General features: G+C 50.2%; 1 non-coding gene and 1 pseudogene across 1 annotated transcript; both read left to right on the top strand.

Moving 5' to 3' along the window:
* Nucleotides 1-1,666: 1,666 nt before the first annotated feature.
* LOC147726445 (5.8S ribosomal RNA) lies at nucleotides 1,667-1,820 on the top strand. The gene has a single exon (XR_015309603.1). It is a non-coding gene; the product is annotated as a 5.8S ribosomal RNA (ribosomal RNA).
* A 10,196-nt stretch (nucleotides 1,821-12,016) lies between these two features.
* Nucleotides 12,017-13,066, top strand: LOC147726446 (28S ribosomal RNA; annotated as a pseudogene).
* Nucleotides 13,067-13,273: the final 207 nt, after the last annotated feature.

Here is a 13,273-nt window from a genome sequence, read left to right on the forward strand (position 1 = left end):
TCTTAAATACTGAATTTTACAGATTCGGTATTTAAGAATAGGTAAATGGAATGTAGATACATTTTCAGTAAAAATTACAGAATCGGTGGGCTGGAGGCCCATAGGAATGAATGGCAATTACTGAATCGGTAAATACCGATTCGGTATAATGGGGGAAGCATTCAATGGTGCCAGGGTGTCACTGTGACACCCTGTTGCACCCCTGAATCGTGCTTGTGTGCAGATGTGGCACACATACATGCCCTAAGGGCATGTATGTCTGCCACATGTCACAGTTGAAAATGCACAGATTTGCATTTTCAAAGTTATTCCTTATTTACCACCAACTTATAGTTGGTGGTAAATAACGAATCCTAAAATAGAAAAAGCAGTCATTTGAGTGCTCCCTACATTGCAAATTCGGTAATTTACAGATTCAGTATTTTAAGGAATTGGTAATTTACCAATTCCTTAAAATACTGAATCGGTAAATTACCGAATTTGCAATTTAGGCCACCTACATCCCAAATGCCGAATACCGGTTGGTAACAGCCGAAATGCGGTAATTTCGGCCTTTAGCGACCGGTATTGGGCCACCTACATCTGGCCCCTAAGTGAGCTATTGCACAGAGTCACATGGTGCTTGGCTGACATGTCGCCGCTGCCAGGGATCGAACCGTGAACCCCAGCGTCCGGTGTCAGTCACCTTGGCCGCAGCGCCGCACTTCTTCACTGCCCTTTGTACACAACGCTCGTTGCTACTACTTATTGGATGGTTTAGGGCTGTCCTTGGATCGGCCCTGCCGGGGTCCACAACGGCCCTGGCGGAGCACCAAGAAGATGATCAAACTTGACTATCTAGAGGAAGTAAAAGTCATAACAAGGTTTCCGTAGGTGAACTTGCGAAAGCATCATTAACGGCAGAGCGGCCTGAGTGACCGACAGTGCCAGCCCGAATCCCTCGGCCACCTCTTGTAAGCACGCACCGTAGGCACAGGGCCTGGGCCTGCCCTGGTGCAGCGACTGATAGTGCCAGCCTGAAGCCCTCGGCCACCTCCTGTAGGCATGCACCATAGGCACAGGGCCTGGCCCTGCCCTGCCCTGGCGTGCCCTGGCTGGCAAAGCAGTCCGTGGCCGCATGGGGCACTCGGGTGCGGGCCGGGACTTAGGCGGGCCTCTTCCACCTGGGGAATGCATGAGGGACTGGAAACAGGGGCCGCCCCTTCCCCTGTCCCTCTCTGAGGTGGAACCTAAGCTCACCCGGCATGGCCTCCCCACTGGTGGGGGGGAAACCGAATGGGTGTGCATCCCGGGGCTGGTACCACCACTCCCTCGAAAAGGCCCTGCCGCCGACGGGCCCTCCTGTGCCCGAGTCCCGGCCCCACTGGATTCAGGGCAACCGAGGAGCAGCCCTTCTCGCGCGGCAGGGCATCCTGGAAGAGAAGTGGTGAGGGCTTGCGAGGGGACCCTTGCTCCTCTCAGTGGAAGGTGTGAGGCTCTTCTCTTCCTCTGACCAGGGCGAGGGTGGTAGTGGGCAGATTGCCAGCGCCGGGCCGAGTGCCTGGTAAAAAAAATGTTTCCAACTGTGCTGTCTGACTCCCAGAAAGGAAGCCTTGAATAGGGCGCCCGGGCCGTATTGCCTCTCCTGTGCCAGCAGTTGGGCGAACATTTTTGAAAAGTTGCCTGTGACTCTTGGCGGTGGTTCACTCGGCTCACGCGTTGATGAAGAACGCAGCTAGCTGCAAGAATTAGTGTGAATCGCAGGACACATTGATCATCGATACTTCGAACGCACCTTGCGGCCCTGGGTTCCACCCAGGGCTATGCCTTTCTGAGGGTCACTTGATCGTCAATCGCCACGGGGCTTCCCCGGGATGTGGCTGCGGCCGTCACAGGGTTAGCTCCGCTTCCCCTTTATCCCCCCACAAGGTCAGACCCCCGATCGCCCGTGGCAGGGTTCCTCACCAGGCCCTGCCCCGCAGGTACGCCACCCACGCGCCTAGCCCTGAGAAGGGGTTTGGCGACCGGTCCGCCCCAGGCCAATCCTGGGGCGCCTGGCTGTGTACCACACGTTGGCTGTGTGTGGTGTTTCACCTGCTGCTCATATGCACATTTTTGGTTACCCAACTCCGCAGCCGTCTTCCCGGGGAGGGCAAAACCTCTCCAGATCCGATTAGGGGGAAAAGGGCGCCCGCTGCCGGAACACCAGGCCCCTGCTCCGGTACGGGCCTGCCTTCCCTATCAATCCCCTTAACGCTCCTGCGTCAGTCTTCTGAGTAAGACCTCAGATCAGACGTGGCGACCCGCTGAATTTAAGCATATCACTAAGCGGAGAAAAAGAAACGAACCAGGACTCCACCAGTATCGGGGAGTGAAGTGGGAAGAGCCCAGCGCCGAATCCCCGCCCGGCAGTAGGCACGGAAAATATGGCGTCCAGAAGACGGACTCCCCGGCGTCCCTCAGGGGGCCCAACACCTTCTGATCGAGGCTCACCCCGCGGACGGTGTTAGGTAGGTAGCGGCCCCGGTGCACTGGGATAGGGACTTCTTGGAGTCGGGTTGCTTGGGAATACAGCCAAAAGCGGGTGCTAAACTCCATCTAAGGCTAAATATGGGCGTGAGACCGATAGCCAACAAGAACCTTAAGGGAAAGTTGAAAAAAACTTTGAAGATGGAGCTCAAGAGGGCGTGAAACCTTCGAGATGTAAACTGCCCAGTGCTCTGAATGTGAAAGTGAGCCTATGAACTCTGCTCAAGATGAGCATCAGAAAGCCTCAGTAGGGAACAAGATAACAAAAAAAGACAAGAAAAACGGAAGGCTTAATCGGACGCACAACTAAAATTATGCCAAAGCAAATGGCAGCTATAAAGAATACCGGGCAATATTTAAAAAAGCCAAAAAGAAAATTGCCAGGATTATCACTGATGGGGCTGAAGATGCCACTTGCCAAATCAGTGCTGATGAAATTTTTCAATACTGGAAAAACCCTAAATTCATGCTGATTGATCAGATACCAGAGGATTACGAAATTAGAAATGTATGTAAAGAAATAACACTGCTTGAAATAACTTATACCTTTGAGGACTCCGATTTAAAGAAAGCAGTGGGGCCTGATAAGATTGGTCTGAATGACTTGTATAAGGTGCACAGCAGGCAACCAAGACTGCTGCCCAGAATGTTATCGTCTTGGTTGTTGATGAGAAGAGTACCAGAAAGTATAAAAAAAAAAAGGATCAATTTTGATACCCAAGAATGTACCGAGTAGTGAACTTAAAAAAATCAGTAACTGGCATCTAATTACCATTGGTACTGCATTCATGAAGTTATTCACAAAAATACTAACTAAAAGACTATCATTTTTTGTTAAATTCAATACGAGACAAAAAGGCTTCATGAAGGTGAGAGGTTGTCTCGAGAATCTGACTCTCCTTCAAAATATCATAAAAGCGGCATGAAAAAACAGTCACTCATTAGCAGAAGTGTTTATAGATATATCGAAAGCCTTCTACTCTGGTCACATTATACATAGTCTCGCAAGGCACAGAGTTCCATCACACATCAGAGACATAATCAAAGACTTGTACACTGACTCAACAACATTTTCAAGGGAAAGAACAACGAAGCAACTCCTGAAATAACAATGAAATCTGGGGTTAAACAAGGTGACTCTTTATCCCACTACTATTTGACATTCCAATGCATCCTCTGATCTGTAATCTTCAGAAAAACGGCATGGGCTTCACATTTGGATTAGATGGTCTTTTGAGCAAATCACCGCTCTCGCCTTTGTCGATGACATCGCAGTACTCAGCAGCACCTAGGAAGGAACAAGTACAAATCTGAAAATCATTGAAAAGTTCAGTAAAACAACAGGATTAAAACTTAATGTGAAAAAGACACATGGATTTTATATCTGTCACCATAAATATAAAATCCTGATTAATTGTAAACCATGGCAGTTTGAAAAAGAAAATATTGAAAACATTCATCCAGGAGAAAGTGAGAGATACCTCGGATTGAACTTTGATCCACACACTCGTCATACAAGCAACAACAAAATTAATGAGGTTCTTGTCAATTGGGCTCAAAAACTTGATGATCTACCACTTAAGCCCATGCAGAAAAAAGAAATTTTGTGTCAGTACTAGGTCCCTAAAGTATCATTCAAACTGGAAATTACAGGAACAGAAGCAAAAACTTTAAATGTTCTGGATCAAACAATAAAAATGTATGTCAAACATTTTCTACACCTTCCTGCATACACATGGGATTGTCTCCTATATTTTAAAAGATCATTTGGGGGCCTCAGTACACCAAAACTATGTAAACAAATTGGTCTCAATAAAGTCAATAGTTTATTTTATCTCAGGGCAGCTCCAGACCTGTACATAGCTCATTCATTCATGTATGCAGGAGAAGATATGAATGAAAAAATTGATAACATCATCAAAACATACAAACTCAACATTTTAGACAGTAGGTTTCTGAGCTATGATTTGAATTTGTTAGCAACATATGATTGGAGAAAAGAAGAGTTTGAGAAATGGGCAAATCTCCCGGTCCATGGTGATGGTATCAAATACTTAGCAAGTTATCCAACCTCAAACTTCTGGATCAGCAAGCATAACAAATGAAAGAAAACCAGTACATAGCTGCGCTGATGTTAAGAGCAAATGTTTTACATACTAGAGAAACCATCACTAGGGGAAGAAATCGTGCATTTGCTACATGTAGGTATTGTAATGATGTTTGTTAAACAATTTCTCATATTTCAGGCGCATGTACTAAAACTCAGGACATTAGGATGAAAAGACATAAAGAAATTCTGAAATTGCTCATTGTTAGAACTGGCTATTTCTAGTTGGCTAAGGCTGACGCCAAAGCTAGGCAGAAACCACCATTCTAGTCAGGGCAAGGGAGTCACATGCCAAGATAACCCCTGCTCAACCCCTTGGTAGCTTGGCACGAGCAGTGAGGCTAAACTCGGAGGCAATGTGTAAAGCATTTGCGCCAGCATACAACAGCAACAACATACTAGGCACACCACAAAAGGAACTACACACAAGGTTATTATAAAATAACGTTTGTATTGTAAAAACACATCAGATAGTATCACACCAAATACATGGTGCCAACTGGCACGGGCAATATTCACAAGGGATTATTTACAGGAGACAGGGCCACGTGGGCCACTGTCAGAATCAGAAATAGCACTTCTAGAATAAAGAATAATAAAGAAAAAAAAATCATAGTAGCACAAATTAGCAACTATGGCACACAACCAGTAACCACTGGTAACAGGAACCAGGTCCTCACTAGGTCCACCTGAACTAAAAGAACAACCACCTAGGAATAAAATACATTTAGGGGTATAAACAAGAACACATTACCCATGATGCATGAAACACAGTCAGAGGAGTAGTAAAGGAAAACACATGATGCCTAAAAACATTCAGAGGTGTACGGACAACCACCTAAGTATCACACAGCGTTTAGGGGTCTAGGAAAGAACACATTACCCATGATGCATAAATATACATTCAGAGGAGTAGTAAAGGGAAACCCATGATGCATATACCTACACATTCAGTGGTGTTAAGAACAAGGCACATGATGCATCACAAACACATTCAGAGGTGCAGCGCTAGGAGACACATGACGGCTAAAACATTCAGAGGTGCAGCGCAGGGAAAGAAAGACACATGATGCATAAAAACATTCAGAGGTGCCCCAACACAACTCAATAGCGAAAAAACACACAGTAGGCAATTACCCTCCTAAACATAGAAGGTAACCACAATGCGCAAAACTTACATAAGCCACCACCTGTGGCAATCCCTAGGCCAACTGGCCTTGTTGGGGCTAAGACGCCCTGTGTCCAGATGTTAGGGCGCGCTGCCAAGCAGCGCCAGTCCAAGCACAAGCCTAAACGTAGCAGGTGCCCACTACTTTCTGGGCACCTGGGAACACTCACAAGACCTAAACGGTGCAGCTGCCCACTAATTGCTGGGCAGCTGAGAGTCCAAACTGCGACAGGGTCCTCACTGACCCTTAGGCGCGAACTGCGCCCACTGCTGGAGCCACACAGGCTCTGAAAACACTCTACACACGTTGGAGCCACACAGGCTCTGAACAAATCCCTCACAGGCAGGAGGGGGCGGGCACCGGCAATGTGCCCCGGCGCCCCCTCTAACTAAAAATGGCCAAACGCTGGAGCCACACAGGCTCTGGGCATATCACTTGCCCCAAACTTTGGAGTCCCCCCTCTGAGGACTTGTGATCAAAAGAAATGCTCCGTAAATACTGTGGAGCGTTGTGAGGGACATGGGCGGTTTAAACAAAGTGTGCCCCAGTCAGAGCCACAGAGGCTCTCTAAACAAGTGCCCCCATAGGCTGGAGCGGCCTGCTGCCATCGGGGCCACTCTGAAGATGGGCGCCGCACATGTATGGGCACAGGGGGAAGGGGCGGGCACCGACAACGTGCCCCGACACCACCCTGCCCTAAAGAACAAAGCGTGGGCCCCTCTAGGCCCGAGCCACCATCCTCCTTGTTGGAGCGACCCACTGCCACACGGGACCGCTCTTGACACAGTGCCTCCACCAGCACCGCAAAAAATCCATCTGCTCCCTCGCGGGGCAGCAACAGAACTGCCCGCCTCACCCAGCCCAGCCTTGACTCACCAGACCTCGGCAGCGGCTGCTCCTCTTCCGGCAGCGCGGGGCTTTCTCTCACCACCGGACAGCTTCCTCCTCTTCCTGGGCCTCCCTCAGCTCACGGAAGCCCCGTAACAGGCCACGCTTCCTCTTCTTTTCCCAGGGCTCCCTTGGCACACGGGAGCCCCGCAGCAGGCCACCACGCTTCCTCTTTCCTTTTCCAGGCCAGTAGCCAATCACAGCGCGGCCCGGGAATGACATCACAGGGCTGTCCTGTAGTTCCGCCCCAGCCTGCTTGACTTCGTGGTCGCGGGCCCGGGGGCAATTTTCGGCTGTCCCGGGCTGCGGCGGTGATGTGGTGGGACACACGAGGGGTGGGCTCCCTCCGTAATTTAAATAGAAAGCGAGGTAGGCACTCGCTATGCTCCGCGATCTCGGGCAAATGCCGGGTGGGCACCGGCCTTCGTGAAGTACCCCTAAATCGAGGTGGGCACTCGCAAATCAATAAATCATGCAGCAAATTCAGCAAATGCCGGGTGGGCACCGGCTTGGCAATAAAAAAAACGCTCCCAAGCGCAACAAGCAAAATAAGCGCTCCCAGGCGCTAGGGGCAAGAGCAAAGCGCTCCTCAAGCGCCAGAAGCCTAATAATGTTCCAGCAAAGTCCTGGGGGGATAGGAAGAAGGTCCAAGGATCCCAGGGCAAAGCAAAGTCCCCCCATCAGCCCAGGCAAGGCAGAGGGGTCCCCCAGAAGTCCTCCAGGCATCCAGGGGCTGGGCAGGGTCCAGGGATTCCCCTGGGCCCAAGCAGCAGCACGCCCCTGGCAGATTCAAGTTAGAAACAAGAACATTTTGGAAGGGGACACAGCCCCTTTTTATACTGTAAAATCCTTTGTCTAGAGGGTGCAGGCAGTGTGAGAACCAGCTAGAACTGGTTATAGGGAATTCCTTTGACTGTGAGGGGCAGAGGCGACAGCCACCCAGCGGGAGGTGGAGCCAGCATTGTGGCAGGCAGGCACAGCCTCATTCACTCCAAGTTTCCATCTCCTCCCACTTCCCTGGCAGCAGATGCAGCCTTTCATCCACGGGCTGACTCAGACAACCTCCTGGGGCTCCCCAGGCCCTGTCACCCTCAAGCCAGACAGTCAATCCACAAGCAGGCCCAGGCACTCCTGGACCAGACTCACCAGCCAATCACACGCCAGACACAAATTACACAAATATGCCAACTTCTAAAAGTGGCACTCATACACTAGACACAGTCATGCCGCATATATCATTATGCAGCATTCAATCTCACGAGTTCGTACATATCAAATTCGACCCTGCACTCCCCACACATCAGGAACTACCATGGGCATACATATTCCCCATTCATTCCTATGGGGGGGGCAGGTCACTCACCACACATACACAAAGAGCTCAAGCGCTTTACACAGTACCACAGTGAAACAGTGCGCAGAGGCCTAAAATCACCAACACAAGGTCACAGAAACAGGCTAGGAAAAAGCAAAAAGTCTCGGGGTGAACCTGCCTAAAGGGCCGATTCCAACACAACCCCCTTCCAGCCAAAACGCAGGGTAGACCAATCACTCCACTGATGGGCTTCCTTGCTTTGGGTGACAAAACACGGACACGGACCCGCATGGCAGGGACACCTTCCGGGTTTTTTGCCACTCTGAACCCACCCAGGTATCTCCAAACCAGAACTTTCTTCTCCTACCAGATCAGGACCTCACTCCCTCATTGGTATACCACCTGGAAACTATTTCACTTCTGAGGTACAAAGCACTCAGCACAGTTCCTCTTCAAGCAGGTGGGGGGACACAGCACACAGCAAAGTCCCCTTTCCTCTACCTTAGTGGAAACAACAAACTGCTGGTGAGCCCCAGATCACACAGCAAGGGCAGCCCCCTCAGTCTCTTCAGCTGATCCACTTCGGTTGAGATTCCTCTTGACCTGGAAGCTTCCTAATCTCCCAACCTAGGATGTAAACCCTCAGGTTGCACCGGGGTCAGAAGTACACCGTCCCTCTGCACCCCCTTCCAGAGTTCTGTACCCTCCCACCTTGGAGCGGTACCCCTAGAAGCCAAAACCGGTCAGGACACTGAGTACAGATGCCCTTCCCTCCAGGTCAGGCTGAACCTGAACCTGGCCTCCCCCCTCCTCGGGGAACAACCTCCAGAGGCCCCACAAATGGTCAAGCACTCTAGACGGTCAAATGCTCAGTGAGCCAGGACTTCTGCACCCTCCACTTAGGAGCGGTACTGCCCAACACTAGGACCGCCGGAGTTCTGGTTACAGACACTCCCCATCCTCTAGACACAAGAAGATCCTCCTCAAATGACCTGTATGTACAGCCTAGGCCCCTGACCTGGCGCTCCCTTAGGGAACCCTCCAGGCCCTGAGATAGGGTTTTGGGCCAACGTGGGACACACCGTTCCACACTCACTCTGCCTCCACTGAGACAGGGCGTGAGCCCCTAGACCCCTACCATACTACTGGGACCTAGCTGGGTTACACATGAACCTCTTCCCCTTCACAGGATCATCACATACACAAGCCACTCCTTTTAGAATCACTCCCTAATGCCTCTGCAAGACATCTAGCACACCACCAGACATCCACCTTCTTGTCCAGTTCCTCTGCAGGACCTCCTGCACACCACCAGAGGTACACCTCACGTGCAAGCTCCTTAAAAAAACCTCACACCAACTCTTCCAGTTCAAGACACCACTCATCCACACACTACCCCTCCAGACTGGTGAGACAGTTCCTCACTGCCTCTGACTCTCAACCTGTACCCCTCTTAATGAGCACCAGGCACCATACTCTGGGAATTGGGAATGGGACTTCACAAGCACTGGACACATTTAAGCTGCCACCACTGGATCCTACCATACTGGGGAATCCAGACACCCACACTACACTCAGGCGATAGCCACCCTCCTGAGCTAGTCATTTCTCCTCCACACTCACCCTCTTCCATCTACCCACACAGGGACAGGAACAGGAACAGGGATTGGGCACTGGACTCAGCAAGGGATTCCTAATCTATGGGAACCTCCCCCTCTACTGGCGTCCCGCACTGTCACTTTCTCTCATCTGCCACTAAACATAAAGTGCAGAAACACATTCTGAAAATGACACTCTTGAGGAAAAACAAAATCAAAAACATGACATCACGGGGCTGTGCTGCAGTTCCGCCCCCGGCCTGCCTGACTTCCTGGTCGCGGGCCGGGCGGCGATTTTCGGCTGTCCCGGGCTGCGGCGGTGATGCGGTGGGACACATGAGGGGTGGGCTCCCTCCATAATTTAAATAGGAAGCGAGGTAGGCACTCGCTATGCTCCGCGATCTCGGGCAAATGCCGGGTGGGCCCCGGCCTTCGTGAAGTACCCCTAAATCGAGGTGGGCACTCGCACATCAATAAATCACGCAGCAAATTCAGCAAATGCCGGGTGGGCACCGGCTTGGCAATAAAAAAACGCTCCCAAGCGCGCTAGGGGCAAGAGCAAAGCGCTCCTCAAGCACCAGAAGCCAAATAACGTTCCAGCAAAGTCCTGGGGGGATAGGAAGATGGACCAAAGGATCCCAGGGCAAAGCAAAGTCCCCCCATCAGCCCAGGCAAGGCAGAGGGGTCCCCCAGAAGTCCTCCAGGCATCCAGGGGCTGGGCAGGGCCCAGGGATTCCCCTGGGCCCAAGCAGCAGCACGCCCCTGGCAGATTCAAGTTAGAAACAAGAACATTTTGGAAGGGGACACAGCCCCTTTTTATACTGTAAAATCCTTTGTCTAAAGGGTGCAGGCAGTGTGAGAACCAGCTAGAACTGGTTATAGGGAATTCCTTTGACTGTGAGGAGCAGAGGCGACAGCCACCCAGTGGGAGGTGGAGCCAGCATTGTGGCAGGCAGGCACAGCCTCATTCACTCCCAGGTGCCATCTCCTACCACTTCCCTGGCAGCAGATGCAGCCTTTCATCCACGGGCTGACTCAGACAACCTCCTGGGGCTCCCCAGCCCCTGTCACCCTCAAACCAGACAGTCAATCCACAAGCAGGCCCAGGCACTCCTGGACCAGGCTCATCAGCCAATCACACGCCAGACGCAAATTACACAAATATGCCAACTTCTAAAAGTGGCACTTCTACACTAGACACAGTCATGCCGCATATATCATTATGCAGCATTCAATCTCACAAAGAACTCAAGCACTTTACACAGTACCACAGTGAAAAAGTGCGCAGAGGCCTAAAATCACCAACACCAGGTCACAGAAACAGGCTAGGAAAAAGCAAAAAGTCTTGGGGTGAACCTGCCTAAAGGGCCGGGTCCAACACTCATTGATAGATCAAAAAGGTGTGGTTGGATGGCATATAGGGAAACTCATGTTAAGAATAATCAAGGAGAACTACGAAAACCAGATGTAGTGTTTACCAAAAATGGTACAGCTGTAGTGATTGATGTTTCAATTTGTTATGAAAAATCTCAGAATTCCCTTGAATTAGCGTTTGTGAGTAAAGTGAAATACTATCAGGATCTGACACAGCAAATCAAAGATCTCACAAAATGCAACACTGTAAAATTTCATGGCTCTATCGTTGGATGTTGTGGTATTTGGCTTCAATGTAGTTATGTTGTTCTGGCTGATTTAGGTCTGCAAGTGTCATTACCATTCAAGAAAAATGTTAGCCTGACAACTTTAATGGACACTCTTAAAATGTGCCAAGTATTCATGGACAATTGAGTATCAAGTTTATACTGAGATGTACAGTTTCTTACAGCACACGTCACCCTTATAAAGCATATTATTTTAACATATAGGTTTATAGATTTGGTATAGATGTGAATTTTATAGATGTGAATTTTTTAGATGTGTTTTTTCTAGTTAAATGTGCAATTTGTAGATGTATATTTTTTAGAAATGTGTGCTTATAACAATTTAGACATAGTTGTGTACATCATACTTATTGAAATGTCTTGAATGATGAATAGGTCTCAAATAATCCCATACACATAATTATCACACATTGATTATTGATGTCCTGCTATTCATATTTTAATTTCTCAGAACTGTTCGTAGACAATTTCAAAATTGTTGGAATAGTAGTGCAGGGTGTACTATCTCTGGCCTATACGTGATCCCAGTTCCAGTGAGGACAACGTTCAGTGTGGCTGTACTCCGGAGTGAAAGAATGTTGTCTTGTTGGAAGCAAAACCAAATTGATGCTGATGGGCAGCATATTAACCCAGAATGAGCCACCGCGAGGTGGTACAGAAATAGCCAAATGCTTTGTCATCTAATTAGTGACGTGTATGAATGGATGAACGAGATTTCCACTGTCCCTCTCTACTATCTAGCGAAACCACAGCCAAGGGAACGGGCTTGGCAGAATCAGCGGGGAAAGAAAGTACGTAGAGCTCGACTCTAGCCTGGCACTGTGAAGAGATATGAGAGGTGTAGGTTAAGTGGGAGGCCCGTGGGCTGCCAGTGAAATACCAATACTCTTATTGTTTTCTTCACTTACCCGGTGAGGCGGGGTAGCGAGCCCCGTGGGGCTCTCGCTTCTGGCTCCAAGCGACCGGTGCCCGCGGGGCGCGATCCGCTCCGGGGACAGTGGCAGGTGGGGAGTTTAACTGGGGCGGTACACCTGTCAAACGATAACGTAGGTGTTTTTCAAGGCAAGCTCAGGGAGGACAGAAACCTCCCACGGAGCAGATGGGCAAAAGCTCGCTTGATCTAGATTTTCAGTACGAATACAGACCGTGAAAGCGTGGCCTCACAATCCTTCTGACTTTTTTGGTTTTTCAAGCAGGAGGTGGCAGAAAAGTTACCACAGGGATAACTGGGTTGTGGCCGCCAAGCGTTCATAGCGACATCGCTTTTTGATCCTTCGATGATGGCTCTTCCTATCATTGTGAAGCAGAATTCACCAAAGCGTTGGATTGTTCACCTACTAATAGGGAACGTGAGATGGGTTTAGACCGTCGTGAGACAGATTAGTTTTACCCTACTGATGCTGTGTTGTTGCAATAGTAATCCTGCTCAGTACGAGAGGAACCACAGGTTCAGACATCTGGTGTATATCCTTGGCTGAGGAGCCAATGGGGCGAAGCTACCATCTGTAGGATTATGACTGAATGCCTCCAAGCCAGAATCCCCCCTAAACCGTAACAATACTGCAGTGCCGTGGAGCCTCAGTTGGCCTGGGATAGCTGACCTCGCTTGGGGGGGGGGAGGGGCGGTGCGTAGAGCTGCTCCCTTGGGAACCAGAGCACGGACGGATGGGGTCTGCCTCCATCGCCCTTAGTGCACCCCATGTTCGTGGGGCACCTGGCGCTAAATCATTCATAGACTACCTGATTCTGGGTCAGGGTTTCGTAAGTAGCAGAGCAGCTACCTCACTGCGATCTATTGAAAGCCCCCATCCTGCAAGCCAGCTGAGGGTCTGGGCGCTGGTGCCTGGGGTCCACTGGGGCCCTGGGAGTCTCTTCCCAGCCTGGCTAGGGTTTGGAAGCTGGGACAGGGCCTGGGATTCGAGCTCTGTCTGGTGGGCCCCGGAGTGTGGGGGCCCAATCCTGCAAGCCATCAGAGGGTTGGGCACTGGGGAATGGGGTCCAACGGGGCCTGGGGAGGCTCTCCCCAT

Source organism: Lissotriton vulgaris, chromosome 3_1, assembly GCF_964263255.1.
Source record: "Lissotriton vulgaris chromosome 3_1, aLisVul1.2, whole genome shotgun sequence".
Lineage (NCBI taxonomy): Eukaryota > Metazoa > Chordata > Amphibia > Caudata > Salamandridae > Lissotriton > Lissotriton vulgaris.